General features: G+C 37.6%; 21 non-coding genes across 21 annotated transcripts; all 21 read right to left on the minus strand.

The window, feature by feature from the left end:
- Positions 1-151: 151 nt before the first annotated feature.
- Positions 152-223, minus strand: trnac-gca (transfer RNA cysteine (anticodon GCA)). The gene has a single exon. It is a non-coding gene; the product is annotated as a tRNA-Cys (tRNA).
- A 605-nt stretch (positions 224-828) lies between these two features.
- On the minus strand, positions 829-900 carry trnac-gca (transfer RNA cysteine (anticodon GCA)). Its single transcript has one exon. It is a non-coding gene; the product is annotated as a tRNA-Cys (tRNA).
- Positions 901-1,506: 606 nt separating this feature from the next.
- Positions 1,507-1,578, minus strand: trnac-gca (transfer RNA cysteine (anticodon GCA)). The gene has a single exon. It is a non-coding gene; the product is annotated as a tRNA-Cys (tRNA).
- Positions 1,579-2,183: 605 nt separating this feature from the next.
- Positions 2,184-2,255, minus strand: trnac-gca (transfer RNA cysteine (anticodon GCA)). Its single transcript has one exon. It is a non-coding gene; the product is annotated as a tRNA-Cys (tRNA).
- A 605-nt stretch (positions 2,256-2,860) lies between these two features.
- trnac-gca (transfer RNA cysteine (anticodon GCA)) lies at positions 2,861-2,932 on the minus strand. The gene has a single exon. It is a non-coding gene; the product is annotated as a tRNA-Cys (tRNA).
- A 604-nt stretch (positions 2,933-3,536) lies between these two features.
- Positions 3,537-3,608, minus strand: trnac-gca (transfer RNA cysteine (anticodon GCA)). The gene has a single exon. It is a non-coding gene; the product is annotated as a tRNA-Cys (tRNA).
- A 604-nt stretch (positions 3,609-4,212) lies between these two features.
- trnac-gca (transfer RNA cysteine (anticodon GCA)) lies at positions 4,213-4,284 on the minus strand. Its single transcript has one exon. It is a non-coding gene; the product is annotated as a tRNA-Cys (tRNA).
- A 605-nt stretch (positions 4,285-4,889) lies between these two features.
- On the minus strand, positions 4,890-4,961 carry trnac-gca (transfer RNA cysteine (anticodon GCA)). The gene has a single exon. It is a non-coding gene; the product is annotated as a tRNA-Cys (tRNA).
- Positions 4,962-5,568: 607 nt separating this feature from the next.
- On the minus strand, positions 5,569-5,640 carry trnac-gca (transfer RNA cysteine (anticodon GCA)). Its single transcript has one exon. It is a non-coding gene; the product is annotated as a tRNA-Cys (tRNA).
- A 606-nt stretch (positions 5,641-6,246) lies between these two features.
- trnac-gca (transfer RNA cysteine (anticodon GCA)) lies at positions 6,247-6,318 on the minus strand. The gene has a single exon. It is a non-coding gene; the product is annotated as a tRNA-Cys (tRNA).
- A 604-nt stretch (positions 6,319-6,922) lies between these two features.
- trnac-gca (transfer RNA cysteine (anticodon GCA)) lies at positions 6,923-6,994 on the minus strand. The gene has a single exon. It is a non-coding gene; the product is annotated as a tRNA-Cys (tRNA).
- A 605-nt stretch (positions 6,995-7,599) lies between these two features.
- Positions 7,600-7,671, minus strand: trnac-gca (transfer RNA cysteine (anticodon GCA)). Its single transcript has one exon. It is a non-coding gene; the product is annotated as a tRNA-Cys (tRNA).
- A 605-nt stretch (positions 7,672-8,276) lies between these two features.
- trnac-gca (transfer RNA cysteine (anticodon GCA)) lies at positions 8,277-8,348 on the minus strand. Its single transcript has one exon. It is a non-coding gene; the product is annotated as a tRNA-Cys (tRNA).
- Positions 8,349-8,954: 606 nt separating this feature from the next.
- On the minus strand, positions 8,955-9,026 carry trnac-gca (transfer RNA cysteine (anticodon GCA)). The gene has a single exon. It is a non-coding gene; the product is annotated as a tRNA-Cys (tRNA).
- A 605-nt stretch (positions 9,027-9,631) lies between these two features.
- trnac-gca (transfer RNA cysteine (anticodon GCA)) lies at positions 9,632-9,703 on the minus strand. Its single transcript has one exon. It is a non-coding gene; the product is annotated as a tRNA-Cys (tRNA).
- A 606-nt stretch (positions 9,704-10,309) lies between these two features.
- trnac-gca (transfer RNA cysteine (anticodon GCA)) lies at positions 10,310-10,381 on the minus strand. Its single transcript has one exon. It is a non-coding gene; the product is annotated as a tRNA-Cys (tRNA).
- A 606-nt stretch (positions 10,382-10,987) lies between these two features.
- trnac-gca (transfer RNA cysteine (anticodon GCA)) lies at positions 10,988-11,059 on the minus strand. The gene has a single exon. It is a non-coding gene; the product is annotated as a tRNA-Cys (tRNA).
- Positions 11,060-11,665: 606 nt separating this feature from the next.
- On the minus strand, positions 11,666-11,737 carry trnac-gca (transfer RNA cysteine (anticodon GCA)). Its single transcript has one exon. It is a non-coding gene; the product is annotated as a tRNA-Cys (tRNA).
- A 305-nt stretch (positions 11,738-12,042) lies between these two features.
- Positions 12,043-12,114, minus strand: trnac-gca (transfer RNA cysteine (anticodon GCA)). The gene has a single exon. It is a non-coding gene; the product is annotated as a tRNA-Cys (tRNA).
- A 606-nt stretch (positions 12,115-12,720) lies between these two features.
- trnac-gca (transfer RNA cysteine (anticodon GCA)) lies at positions 12,721-12,792 on the minus strand. Its single transcript has one exon. It is a non-coding gene; the product is annotated as a tRNA-Cys (tRNA).
- A 606-nt stretch (positions 12,793-13,398) lies between these two features.
- On the minus strand, positions 13,399-13,470 carry trnac-gca (transfer RNA cysteine (anticodon GCA)). Its single transcript has one exon. It is a non-coding gene; the product is annotated as a tRNA-Cys (tRNA).
- Between the last annotated feature and the right edge of the window lie 170 nt (positions 13,471-13,640).

Genomic DNA, 13,640 nt, shown 5'->3' on the forward strand with positions numbered 1-13,640 from the left:
ATGATCTGAAGTCTATTGCACTTCCACCTCTTTTAGGAACGGTTCAACTGAGAGAAAAACCATCTAATTAGGGACATTTTTAGATTGAGTAACATAATTTTAAAAAGTGTACTCTAACCCTAATTATACTCTTAGAAAGCACTTGATTTTAAGGGGGCACCAGGATTTGAACCTGGGACCTCTTGATCTGCAGTCAAATGCTCTACCACTGAGCTATACCCCCTCTGCTAGAAACTATCTAAAGGCGGAAAAATTCTCGAATAAGGTACATTTTAGCTGGAGATCTACATAACCTAATACATAACACTCTCTCTTTGACAACATACCCATAAAGTATTTGATTTCATGTTGACTATAGGATTTGAACCTGAGACCTCTTGAACCTAAGACTATTGCAATTCCATCTCTGTTAGGAACTGTCTGACAGAGAGAAAAAACATCTAATGAGGGACATTTTAGATTGAGTAACATAACCAAAAAGGAGCACTCCCTCTCTCAAGATACACATAGAAAGTACATGATTCAAGGGGGAACCAGGATTTGATCCTGACAAATTGTCTAATAAGGGACATTTCAGAGGGCGATCTACATAACCTAATAAAGAACACTCTCTCTTTCAAAGCGTACCCATAAAATATTTGATTTCAAGTTGACAATAGGATTTGATCCTGAGACCTCATGATCTGAAGTCTATTGCACTTCCACCTCTTTTAGGAACGGTTCAACTGAGAAAAAAACCATCTAATTAGGGACATTTTAGATTGAGTAACATAATTTTAAAAAGTGTACTCTAACCCTAATTATACTCTTAGAAAGCACTTGATTTTAAGGGGGCACCAGGATTTGAACCTGGGACCTCTTGATCTGCAGTCAAATGCTCTACCACTGAGCTATACCCCCTCTGCTAGAAACTATCTAAAGGCGGAAAAATTCTCGAATAAGGTACATTTTAGCTGGAGATCTACATAACCTAATACATAACACTCTCTCTTTGACAACATACCCATAAAGTATTTGATTTCATGTTGACTATAGGATTTGAACCTGAGACCTCTTGAACCTAAGACTATTGCAATTCCATCTCTGTTAGGAACTGTCTGACAGAGAGAAAAAACATCTAATGAGGGACATTTTAGATTGAGTAACATAACCAAAAAGGAGCACTCCCTCTCTCAAGATACACATAGAAAGTACATGATTCAAGGGGGAACCAGGATTTGATCCTGACAAATTGTCTAATAAGGGACATTTCAGAGGGCGATCTACATAACCTAATAAAGAACACTCTCTCTTTCAAAGCGTACCCATAAAATATTTGATTTCAAGTTGACAATAGGATTTGATCCTGAGACCTCATGATCTGAAGTCTATTGCACTTCCACCTCTTTTAGGAACGGTTCAACTGAGAGAAAAACCATCTAATTAGGGACATTTTAGATTGAGTAACATAATTTTAAAAAGGTGTACTCTAACCCTAATTATACTCTTAGAAAGCACTTGATTTTAAGGGGGCACCAGGATTTGAACCTGGGACCTCTTGATCTGCAGTCAAATGCTCTACCACTGAGCTATACCCCCTCTGCTAGAAACTATCTAAAGGCGGAAAAATTCTCGAATAAGGTACATTTTAGCTGGAGATCTACATAACCTAATACATAACACTCTCTCTTTGACAACATACCCATAAAGTATTTGATTTCATGTTGACTATAGGATTTGAACCTGAGACCTCTTGATCCTAAGACTATTGCAATTCCATCTCTGTTAGGAACTGTCTGACGGGGGGAAAAACATCTAATGAGGGACATTTTAGATTGAGTAACATAACCAAAAAAGGAGCACTCCCTCTCTCAAGATACACATAGAAAGTACATGATTCAAGGGGGAACCAGGATTTGATCCTGACAAATTGTCTAATAAGGGACATTTCAGAGGGCGATCTACATAACCTAATAAAGAACACTCTCTCTTTCAAAGCGTACCCATAAAATATTTGATTTCAAGTTGACAATAGGATTTGATCCTGAGACCTCATGATCTGAAGTCTATTGCACTTCCACCTCTTTTAGGAACGGTTCAACTGAGAGAAAAACCATCTAATTAGGGACATTTTAGATTGAGTAACATAATTTTAAAAGGTGTACTCTAACCCTAATTATACTCTTAGAAAGCACTTGATTTTAAGGGGGGCCCAGGATTTGAACCTGGGACCTCTTGATCTGCAGTCAAATGCTCTACCACTGAGCTATACCCCCTCTGCTAGAAACTATCTAAAGGCGGAAAAATTCTCGAATAAGGTACATTTTAGCTGGAGATCTACATAACCTAATACATAACACTCTCTCTTTGACAACATACCCATAAAGTATTTGATTTCATGTTGACTATAGGATTTGAACCTGAGACCTCTTGATCCTAAGACTATTGCAATTCCATCTCTGTTAGGAACTGTCTGACAGAGAAAAAAACATCTAATGAGGGACATTTTAGATTGAGTAACATAACCAAAAAAGGAGCACTCCCTCTCTCAAGATACACATAGAAAGTACATGATTCAAGGGGGAACCAGGATTTGATCCTGACAAATTGTCTAATAAGGGACATTTCAGAGGGCGATCTACATAACCTAATAAAGAACACTCTCTCTTTCAAAGCGTACCCATAAAATATTTGATTTCAAGTTGACAATAGGATTTGATCCTGAGACCTCATGATCTGAAGTCTATTGCACTTCCACCTCTTTTAGGAACGGTTCAACTGAGAGAAAAACCATCTAATTAGGGACATTTTAGATTGAGTAACATAATTTTAAAAAGTGTACTCTAACCCTAATTATACTCTTAGAAAGCACTTGATTTTAAGGGGGCACCAGGATTTGAACCTGGGACCTCTTGATCTGCAGTCAAATGCTCTACCACTGAGCTATACCCCTCTGCTAGAAACTATCTAAAGGCGGAAAAATTCTCGAATAAGGTACATTTTAGCTGGAGATCTACATAACCTAATACATAACACTCTCTCTTTGACAACATACCCATAAAGTATTTGATTTCATGTTGACTATAGGATTTGAACCTGAGACCTCTTGATCCTAAGACTATTGCAATTCCATCTCTGTTAGGAACTGTCTGACGGGGGGAAAAACATCTAATGAGGGACATTTTAGATTGAGTAACATAACCAAAAAGGAGCACTCCCTCTCTCAAGATACACATAGAAAGTACATGATTCAAGGGGGAACCAGGATTTGATCCTGACAAATTGTCTAATAAGGGACATTTCAGAGGGCGATCTACATAACCTAATAAAGAACACTCTCTCTTTCAAAGCGTACCCATAAAATATTTGATTTCAAGTTGACAATAGGATTTGATCCTGAGACCTCATGATCTGAAGTCTATTGCACTTCCACCTCTTTTAGGAACGGTTCAACTGAGAGAAAAACCATCTAATTAGGGACATTTTAGATTGAGTAACATAATTTTAAAAAGGTGTACTCTAACCCTAATTATACTCTTAGAAAGCACTTGATTTTAAGGGGGCACCAGGATTTGAACCTGGGACCTCTTGATCTGCAGTCAAATGCTCTACCACTGAGCTATACCCCCTCTGCTAGAAACTATCTAAAGGCGGAAAAATTCTCGAATAAGGTACATTTTAGCTGGAGATCTACATAACCTAATACATAACACTCTCTCTTTGACAACATACCCATAAAGTATTTGATTTCATGTTGACTATAGGATTTGAACCTGAGACCTCTTGAACCTAAGACTATTGCAATTCCATCTCTGTTAGGAACTGTCTGACAGAGAAAAAAACATCTAATGAGGGACATTTTAGATTGAGTAACATAACCAAAAAGGAGCACTCCCTCTCTCAAGATACACATAGAAAGTACATGATTCAAGGGGGAACCAGGATTTGATCCTGACAAATTGTCTAATAAGGGACATTTCAGAGGGCGATCTACATAACCTAATAAAGAACACTCTCTCTTTCAAAGCGTACCCATAAAATATTTGATTTCAAGTTGACAATAGGATTTGATCCTGAGACCTCATGATCTGAAGTCTATTGCACTTCCACCTCTTTTAGGAACGGTTCAACTGAGAGAAAAACCATCTAATTAGGGACATTTTAGATTGAGTAACATAATTTTAAAAAGTGTACTCTAACCCTAATTATACTCTTAGAAAGCACTTGATTTTAAGGGGGCACCAGGATTTGAACCTGGGACCTCTTGATCTGCAGTCAAATGCTCTACCACTGAGCTATACCCCCTCTGCTAGAAACTATCTAAAGGCGGAAAAATTCTCGAATAAGGTACATTTTAGCTGGAGATCTACATAACCTAATACATAACACTCTCTCTTTGACAACATACCCATAAAGTATTTGATTTCATGTTGACTATAGGATTTGAACCTGAGACCTCTTGAACCTAAGACTATTGCAATTCCATCTCTGTTAGGAACTGTCTGACAGAGAGAAAAAACATCTAATGAGGGACATTTTAGATTGAGTAACATAACCAAAAAGGAGCACTCCCTCTCTCAAGATACACATAGAAAGTACATGATTCAAGGGGGAACCAGGATTTGATCCTGACAAATTGTCTAATAAGGGACATTTCAGAGGGCGATCTACATAACCTAATAAAGAACACTCTCTCTTTCAAAGCGTACCCATAAAATATTTGATTTCAAGTTGACAATAGGATTTGATCCTGAGACCTCATGATCTGAAGTCTATTGCACTTCCACCTCTTTTAGGAACGGTTCAACTGAGAGAAAAACCATCTAATTAGGGACATTTTAGATTGAGTAACATAATTTTAAAAGGTGTACTCTAACCCTAATTATACTCTTAGAAAGCACTTGATTTTAAGGGGGGCCCAGGATTTGAACCTGGGACCTCTTGATCTGCAGTCAAATGCTCTACCACTGAGCTATACCCCCTCTGCTAGAAACTATCTAAAGGCGGAAAAATTCTCGAATAAGGTACATTTTAGCTGGAGATCTACATAACCTAATACATAACACTCTCTCTTTGACAACATACCCATAAAGTATTTGATTTCATGTTGACTATAGGATTTGAACCTGAGACCTCTTGAACCTAAGACTATTGCAATTCCATCTCTGTTAGGAACTGTCTGACAGAGAGAAAAAACATCTAATGAGGGACATTTTAGATTGAGTAACATAACCAAAAAAGGAGCACTCCCTCTCTCAAGATACACATAGAAAGTACATGATTCAAGGGGGAACCAGGATTTGATCCTGACAAATTGTCTAATAAGGGACATTTCAGAGGGCGATCTACATAACCTAATAAAGAACACTCTCTCTTTCAAAGCGTACCCATAAAATATTTGATTTCAAGTTGACAATAGGATTTGATCCTGAGACCTCATGATCTGAAGTCTATTGCACTTCCACCTCTTTTAGGAACGGTTCAACTGAGAGAAAAACCATCTAATTAGGGACATTTTAGATTGAGTAACATAATTTTAAAAAGGTGTACTCTAACCCTAATTATACTCTTAGAAAGCACTTGATTTTAAGGGGGCACCAGGATTTGAACCTGGGACCTCTTGATCTGCAGTCAAATGCTCTACCACTGAGCTATACCCCCTCTGCTAGAAACTATCTAAAGGCGGAAAAATTCTCGAATAAGGTACATTTTAGCTGGAGATCTACATAACCTAATACATAACACTCTCTCTTTGACAACATACCCATAAAGTATTTGATTTCATGTTGACTATAGGATTTCAACCTGAGACCTCTTGATCCTAAGACTATTGCAATTCCACCTCTGTTAGGAACTGTCTGACAGAGAGAAAAAACATCTAATGAGGGACATTTTAGATTGAGTAACATAACCAAAAAAGGAGCACTCCCTCTCTCAAGATACACATAGAAAGTACATGATTCAAGGGGGAACCAGGATTTGATCCTGACAAATTGTCTAATAAGGGACATTTCAGAGGGCGATCTACATAACCTAATAAAGAACACTCTCTCTTTCAAAGCGTACCCATAAAATATTTGATTTCAAGTTGACAATAGGATTTGATCCTGAGACCTCATGATCTGAAGTCTATTGCACTTCCACCTCTTTTAGGAACGGTTCAACTGAGAGAAAAACCATCTAATTAGGGACATTTTAGATTGAGTAACATAATTTTAAAAAGTGTACTCTAACCCTAATTATACTCTTAGAAAGCACTTGATTTTAAGGGGGCACCAGGATTTGAACCTGGGACCTCTTGATCTGCAGTCAAATGCTCTACCACTGAGCTATACCCCTCTGCTAGAAACTATCTAAAGGCGGAAAAATTCTCAAATAAGGTACATTTTAGCTGGAGATCTACATAACCTAATACATAACACTCTCTCTTTGACAACATACCCATAAAGTATTTGATTTCATGTTGACTATAGGATTTGAACCTGAGACCTCTTGAACCTAAGACTATTGCAATTCCATCTCTGTTTGGAACTGTCTGACGGGGGGAAAAACATCTAATGAGGGACATTTTAGATTGAGTAACATAACCAAAAAAGGAGCACTCCCTCTCTCAAGATACACATAGAAAGTACATGATTCAAGGGGGAACCAGGATTTGATCCTGACAAATTGTCTAATAAGGGACATTTCAGAGGGCGATCTACATAACCTAATAAAGAACACTCTCTCTTTCAAAGCGTACCCATAAAATATTTGATTTCAAGTTGACAATAGGATTTGATCCTGAGACCTCATGATCTGAAGTCTATTGCACTTCCACCTCTTTTAGGAACGGTTCAACTGAGAGAAAAACCATCTAATTAGGGACATTTTAGATTGAGTAACATAATTTTAAAAGGTGTACTCTAACCCTAATTATACTCTTAGAAAGCACTTGATTTTAAGGGGGCACCAGGATTTGAACCTGGGACCTCTTGATCTGCAGTCAAATGCTCTACCACTGAGCTATACCCCCTCTGCTAGAAACTATCTAAAGGCGGAAAAATTCTCGAATAAGGTACATTTTAGCTGGAGATCTACATAACCTAATACATAACACTCTCTCTTTGACAACATACCCATAAAGTATTTGATTTCATGTTGACTATAGGATTTGAACCTGAGACCTCTTGAACCTAAGACTATTGCAATTCCATCTCTGTTAGGAACTGTCTGACAGAGAGGAAAAACATCTAATGAGGGACATTTTAGATTGAGTAACATAACCAAAAAGGAGCACTCCCTCTCTCAAGATACACATAGAAAGTACATGATTCAAGGGGGAACCAGGATTTGATCCTGACAAATTGTCTAATAAGGGACATTTCAGAGGGCGATCTACATAACCTAATAAAGAACACTCTCTCTTTCAAAGCGTACCCATAAAATATTTGATTTCAAGTTGACAATAGGATTTGATCCTGAGACCTCATGATCTGAAGTCTATTGCACTTCCACCTCTTTTAGGAACGGTTCAACTGAGAGAAAAAACATCTAATTAGGGACATTTTTGATTGAGTAACATAATTTTAAAAGGTGTACTCTAACCCTAATTATACTCTTAGAAAGCACTTGATTTTAAGGGGGCACCAGGATTTGAACCTGGGACCTCTTGATCTGCAGTCAAATGCTCTACCACTGAGCTATACCCCCTCTGCTAGAAACTATCTAAAGGCGGAAAAATTCTCGAATAAGGTACATTTTAGCTGGAGATCTACATAACCTAATACATAACACTCTCTCTTTGACAACATACCCATAAAGTATTTGATTTCATGTTGACTATAGGATTTGAACCTGAGACCTCTTGAACCTAAGACTATTGCAATTCCATCTCTGTTAGGAACTGTCTGACAGAGAGAAAAAACATCTAATGAGGGACATTTTAGATTGAGTAACATAACCAAAAAGGAGCACTCCCTCTCTCAAGATACACATAGAAAGTACATGATTCAAGGGGGAACCAGGATTTGATCCTGACAAATTGTCTAATAAGGGACATTTCAGAGGGCGATCTACATAACCTAATAAAGAACACTCTCTCTTTCAAAGCGTACCCATAAAATATTTGATTTCAAGTTGACAATAGGATTTGATCCTGAGACCTCATGATCTGAAGTCTATTGCACTTCCACCTCTTTTAGGAACGGTTCAACTGAGAGAAAAAACATCTAATTAGGGACATTTTAGATTGAGTAACATAATTTTAAAAGGTGTACTCTAACCCTAATTATACTCTTAGAAAGCACTTTATTTTAAGGGGGCACCAGGATTTGAACCTGGGACCTCTTGATCTGCAGTCAAATGCTCTACCACTGAGCTATACCCCCTCTGCTAGAAACTATCTAAAGGCGGAAAAATTCTCGAATAAGGTACATTTTAGCTGGAGATCTACATAACCTAATACATAACACTCTCTCTTTGACAACATACCCATAAAGTATTTGATTTCATGTTGACTATAGGATTTGAACCAGAGACCTCTTGAACCTAAGACTATTGCAATTCCATCTCTGTTAGGAACTGTCTGACAGAGAGAAAAACCATCTAATGAGGGACATTTTAGATTGAGTAACATAACCAAAAAAGGAGCACTCCCTCTCTCAAGATACACATAGAAAGTACATGATTCAAGGGGGAACCAGGATTTGATCCTGACAAATTGTCTAATAAGGGACATTTCAGAGGGCGATCTACATAACCTAATAAAGAACACTCTCTCTTTCAAAGCGTACCCATAAAATATTTGATTTCAAGTTGACAATAGGATTTGATCCTGAGACCTCATGATCTGAAGTCTATTGCACTTCCACCTCTTTTAGGAACGGTTCAACTGAGAGAAAAAACATCTAATTAGGGACATTTTAGATTGAGTAACATAATTTTAAAAGGTGTACTCTAACCCTAATTATACTCTTAGAAAGCACTTGATTTTAAGGGGGCACCAGGATTTGAACCTGGGACCTCTTGATCTGCAGTCAAATGCTCTACCACTGAGCTATACCCCCTCTGCTAGAAACTATCTAAAGGCGGAAAAATTCTCGAATAAGGTACATTTTAGCTGGAGATCTACATAACCTAATACATAACACTCTCTCTTTGACAACATACCCATAAAGTATTTGATTTCATGTTGACTATAGGATTTGAACCAGAGACCTCTTGAACCTAAGACTATTGCAATTCCATCTCTGTTAGGAACTGTCTGACAGAGAGAAAAAACATCTAATGAGGGACATTTTAGATTGAGTAACATAACCAAAAAGGAGCACTCCCTCTCTCAAGATACACATAGAAAGTACATGATTCAAGGGGGAACCAGGATTTGATCCTGACAAATTGTCTAATAAGGGACATTTCAGAGGGCGATCTACATAACCTAATAAAGAACACTCTCTCTTTCAAAGCGTACCCATAAAATATTTGATTTCAAGTTGACAATAGGATTTGATCCTGAGACCTCATGATCTGAAGTCTATTGCACTTCCACCTCTTTTAGGAACGGTTCAACTGAGAGAAAAAACATCTAATTAGGGACATTTTTGATTGAGTAACATAATTTTAAAAGGTGTACTCTAACCCTAATTATACTCTTAGAAAGCACTTTATTTTAAGGGGGCACCAGGATTTGAACCTGGGACCTCTTGATCTGCAGTCAAATGCTCTACCACTGAGCTATACCCCCTCTGCTAGAAACTATCTAAAGGCAGAAAAATTCTCAAATAAGGTACATTTTAGCTGGAGATCTACATAACCTAATACATAACACTCTCTCTTTGACAACATACCCATAAAGTATTTGATTTCATGTTGACTATAGGATTTGAACCAGAGACCTCTTGATCCTAACACTATTGCAATTCCACCTCTGTTAGGAACTGTCTGACAGAGAGAAAAACCATCTAATGAGGGACATTTTAGATTGAGTAACATAACCAAAAAAGGAGCACTCCCTCTCTCAAGATACACATAGAAAGTACATGATTCAAGGGGGAACCAGGATTTGATCCTGACAAATTGTCTAATAAGGGACATTTCAGAGGGCGATCTACATAACCTAATAAAGAACACTCTCTCTTTCAAAGCGTACCCATCAAATATTTGATTTCAAGTTGACAATAGGATTTGATCCTGAGACCTCATGACCTGAAGTCTATTGCACTTCCACCTGTTTTAGTAACGGTTCAACTGAGAGAAAAACAGTCTAATTAGGGACATTTTAGATTGAGTAACATAATTTTAAAAGGTGTAGTCTAACCCTAATTATACTCTTAGAAAGGACTTGATTTTAAGGGGGCACCAGGATTTGAACCTGGGACCTCTTGATCTGCAGTCAAATGCTCTACCACTGAGCTATACCCCCTCTGCTAGAAACTATCTAAAGGCGGAAAAATTCTCGAATAAGGTACATTTTAGCTGGAGATCTACATAACCTAATACATAACACTCTCTCTTTGACAACATACCCATAAAGTATTTGATTTCATGTTGACTATAGGATTTGAACCAGAGACCTCTTGATCCTAACACTATTGCAATTCCATCTCTGTTAGGAACTGTCTGACAGAGAGAAAAAACATCTAATGAGGGACATTTTAGATTGAGTAACATAACCAAAAAAGGAGCACTCCCTCTCTCAAGATACACATAGAAAGTACATGATTCAAGGGGGAACCAGGATTTGATCCTGACAAATTGTCTAATAAGGGACATTTCAGAGGGCGATCTACATAACCTAATAAAGAACACTCTCTCTTTCAAAGCGTACCCATAAAATATTTGATTTCAAGTTGACAATAGGATTTGATCCAGAGACCTCATGACCCGAAGTCTATTGCACTTCCACCTCTTTTAGGAACGGTTCAACTGAGAGAAAAAACATCTAATTAGGGACATTTTAGATTGAGTAACATAATTTTAAAAGGTGTAGTCTAACCCTAATTATACTCTTAGAAAGGACTTGATTTTAAGGGGGCACCAGGATTTGAACCTGGGACCTCTTGATCTGCAGTCAAATGCTCTACCACTGAGCTATACCCCCTCTGCTAGAAACTATCTAAAGGCGGAAAAATTCTCAAATAAGGTACATTTTAGCTGGAGATCTACATAACCTAATACATAACACTCTCTCTTTGACAACATACCCATAAAGTATTTGATTTCATGTTGACTATAGGATTTGAACCAGAGACCTCTTGATCCTAAGACTATTGCAATTCCACCTCTGTTAGGAACTGTCTGACAGAGAGAAAAAACATCTAATGAGGGACATTTTAGATTGAGTAACATAACCAAAAAAGGAGCACTCCCTCTCTCAAGATACACATAGAAAGTACATGATTCAAGGGGGAACCAGGATTTGATCCTGACAAATTGTCTAATAAGGGACATTTCAGAGGGCGATCTACATAACCTAATAAAGAACACTCTCTCTTTCAAAGCGTACCCATAAAATATTTGATTTCAAGTTGACAATAGGATTTGATCCTGAGACCTCATGACCTGAAGTCTATTGCACTTCCACCTCTTTTAGGAACGGTTCAACTGAGAGAAAAAACATCTAATTAGGGACATTTTAGATTGAGTAACATAATTTTAAAAGGTGTAGTCTAACCCTAATTATACTCTTAGAAAGGACTTGATTTTAAGGGGGCACCAGGATTTGAACCTGGGACCTCTTGATCTGCAGTCAAATGCTCTACCACTGAGCTATACCCCCTCTGCTAGAAACTATCTAAAGGCGGAAAAATTCTCAAATAAGGTACATTTTAGCTGGAGATCTACATAACCTAATAAAGAACACTCTCTCTTTCAAAGCGTACCCATAAAATATTTGATTTCAAGTTGACAATAGGATTTGATCCTGAGACCTCATGACCTGAAGTCTATTGCACTTCCACCTCTTTTAGGAACGGTTCAACTGAGAGAAAAAAACATCTAATTAGGGACATTTTAGATTGAGTAACATAATTTTAAAAGGTGTACTCTAACCCTAATTACACTCTTAGAAAGCACATGATTTTAAGGGGGCACCAGGATTTGAACCTGGGACCTCTTGATCTGCAGTCAAATGCTCTACCACTGAGCTATACCCCCTCTGCTAGAAACTATCTAAAGGCGGAAAAATTCTCAAATAAGGTACATTTTAGCTGGAGATCTACATAACCTAATACATAACACTCTCTCTTTGACAACATACCCATAAAGTATTTGATTTCATGTTGACTATAGGATTTGAACCAGAGACCTCTTGATCCTAACACTATTGCAATTCCACCTCTGTTAGGAACTGTCTGACAGAGAGAAAAACCATCTAATGAGGGACATTTTAGATTGAGTAACATAACCAAAAAAGGAGCACTCCCTCTCTCAAGATACACATAGAAAGTACATGATTCAAGGGGGAACCAGGATTTGATCCTGACAAATTGTCTAATAAGGGACATTTCAGAGGGCGATCTACATAACCTAATAAAGAACACTCTCTCTTTCAAAGCGTACCCATAAAATATTTGATTTCAAGTTGACAATAGGATTTGATCCAGAGACCTCATGACCCGAAGTCTATTGCACTTCCACCTCTTTTAGGAACGGTTCAACTGAGAGAAAAAACATCTAATTAGGGACATTTTAGATTGAGTAACATAATTTTAAAAGGTGTAGTCTAACCCTAATTATACTCTTAGAAAGGACTTGATTTTAAGGGGGCACCAGGATTTGAACCTGGGACCTCTTGATCTGCAGTCAAATGCTCTACCACTGAGCTATACCCCCTCTGCTAGAAACTATCTAAAGGCGGAAAAATTCTCAAATAAGGTACATTTTAGCTGGAGATCTACATAACCTAATACATAACACTCTCTCTTTGACAACATACCCATAAAGTATTTGATTTCATGTTGACTATAGGATTTGAACCAGAGACCTCTTGAACCTAAGACTATTGCAATTCCATCTCTGTTAGGAACTGTCTGACAGAGAGAAAAAACATCTAATGAGGGACATTTTAGATTGAGTAACATAACCAAAAAAGGAGCACTCCCTCTCTCAAGATACACATAGAAAGTACATGATTCAAGGGGGAACCAGGATTTGATCCTGACAAATTGTCTAATAAGGGACATTTCAGAGGGCGATCTACATAACCTAATAAAGAACACTCTCTCTTTCAAAGCGTACCCATAAAATATTTGATTTCAAGTTGACAATAGGATTTGATCCAGAGACCTCATGACCCGAAGTCTATTGCACTTCCACCTCTTTTAGGAACGGTTCAACTGAGAGAAAAAACATCTAATTAGGGACATTTTAGATTGAGTAACATAATTTTAAAAGGTGTAGTCTAACCCTAATTATACTCTTAGAAAGGACTTGATTTTAAGGGGGCACCAGGATTTGAACCTGGGACCTCTTGATCTGCAGTCAAATGCTCTACCACTGAGCTATACCCCCTCTGCTAGAAACTATCTAAAGGCGGAAAAATTCTCAAATAAGGTACATTTTAGCTGGAGATCTACATAACCTAATACATAACACTCTCTCTTTGACAACATACCCATAAAGTATTTGATTTCATGTTGACTATAGGATTTGAACCAGAGACCTCTTGATCCTAACACTAT

Source organism: Salmo salar, chromosome ssa09 (genome assembly GCF_905237065.1).
Source record: "Salmo salar chromosome ssa09, Ssal_v3.1, whole genome shotgun sequence".
Classification (NCBI taxonomy): Eukaryota; Metazoa; Chordata; class Actinopteri; order Salmoniformes; family Salmonidae; genus Salmo; species Salmo salar.